Here is a 1,976-nt window from a genome sequence, read left to right as displayed (position 1 = left end):
TTTTGTGACCCATATGCATCATATGTATGAATTGATTGCATTGTGTGGTGGTCATTGAGGGATGGAGTTTCTCCCCTCATGCACATTATGTGCCTGTAGCTAGTTCATGATCTGTATGTATGACTCATGCATTGACATTACATTTCTTGATGATACCACCGTTGTTTCATTAGTGCCTTGCCTCCACAGGGACATTCGTTGATGGTCGTATGTGTGGACATCGGAAGTGTTACTTGAGCATACCGAGTGCATAGGATGCCCATGAGTGAAATTCCCAAAACTTCCATGGTACCAAGGATCTGTTCCAGCGCTGTGACCGAGTAGAAATTATGAGCGCACATGGGCCTTATACCGTCAGGTTGTGACTCCCACTGTCGTGTAGTCGGTTGGATAGGGGTGTGGCCTTACCTGCCTAGTGTGAGGAGGCATTGCTAGGCTGAGTCCGACCAGCCCATAAATGGGTCCACTACTATCAGGCTTTGCTAGTGATTGACTATCCACAGGCAGGTAGCGAGGTCTTTTATACTCGTTTGACTGTGTGGGGTTTGTAGAGCTGCAGTCATTCAGTAGTGTAATGGACCCCGGTGATTTCCTTATGATTAGAAATGTACTTGACATATAGTTTGGATATGAGCACTAGCATTACTTGCATCGCATTAGCATTGGCCGTATAAGTCCCTTCATGAATTACCTTGGTATGGTGTTCAGTACTCATTGCATCGTATTCATGATAAGCCTTGGTAAGGCTAGTGATATTCTCATTGAGCATATTTCCTTCCTTGTACCTCCTGCTATTCTTTTATACACCATTATCACACACTTACACCACCCTCTAAGCTTCTATAAGCTTATGCACAATTGATGCATGCACGAGATCCTAGGCAGGTGTCACAGTAGTAGAATGTGGAGTAGAGTTGAGCTCGAGGACTCTAGTGTTGCTGATTTCTCTCTCTTTTCCTATTATCTTATGTATGTCCTTTCGGACCTAATATAAGCTTGTAAAAGTTCAAATTCTTAGTGGATTTTGTGATGTGTGCCCCTTATTATTCTCAAATGTACTTGCTGTAATTTTAGGTATGCTCGTAATTGGAATGATTAAACTATTATGGAAATCCTCCTTGTAAGATCCCAGGATCGGAACATGCCTCAGGAGCCGAGAATGTGGTACTGTGGAGGCTGTTGTAGTCAGAACCGGTGATTGGGTTCCTTGTGAGTCTAGTTACCGAGTCTGGGGTATGACAGGAGTTAGTATCAGAGCATAGCAAGTAATTCTAAAATAACTTGGGATAACATCGCATATCTTCTTAGTGCATATGACAAGTAGTGTCTCGAGACCTTTCCTTTCACTCTGTATCGAGCTGTAATTGTCCTGGTTCTTCATGTCATCATTGTTTTGTAGATGATGCCGCATAGATGTGGCACCTGAGGTCATGGCACCTGTGGTCGTGGTGCTCATGGTCGCGGTACCCATAAACGAGACGCCCGTGATACCCATCCTATTCGAGCACATCTTGCTCCTGTTGTTGAGGATTCAATTCCAGAGGTCTCGATCCATCCTGTTCCTTCGGTTGAGCCTATAGTGCCCGCCCCTTCAGATGCTCCAACTCCCCATTGGTTCCCCCTCCCCAGCCTTCTGTTCCAGTTACAGAGGCTCCTACCCCGACGGCCACACCCGTGGCTCTGCCTGAGGTAAGTGTCACCCCTACTTTTCCGACAGTACTCACATGAGCTGAGCATTTCTAGTAGTTGATGCAACTTATAGCCATTGCATTGCAGACCCGTCAGCCTGCTACCACCGAGGTTTCTAAGCAGTCTGATTTGCCTCATGCTAGTGCGATAGCTCAAGAGTTCTAGTAGCATGATCCCCCGAGGTTCAGTGATGACCTTGACCCTTCTGCCACTGAGGCTTGGCGCACTGAGGTTGCAAGAATTTATGATACTATTTAGTGTCCTCCGGATCAGAGAGTATCCCTTGC

The sequence above is a fragment of the Magnolia sinica genome, chromosome 2, assembly GCF_029962835.1.
Source record: "Magnolia sinica isolate HGM2019 chromosome 2, MsV1, whole genome shotgun sequence".
Taxonomy (NCBI): Eukaryota; Viridiplantae; Streptophyta; class Magnoliopsida; order Magnoliales; family Magnoliaceae; genus Magnolia; species Magnolia sinica.
The sequence above is the reverse complement of the archived record's forward strand: the minus strand, read 5'-3'. Positions refer to the sequence as shown.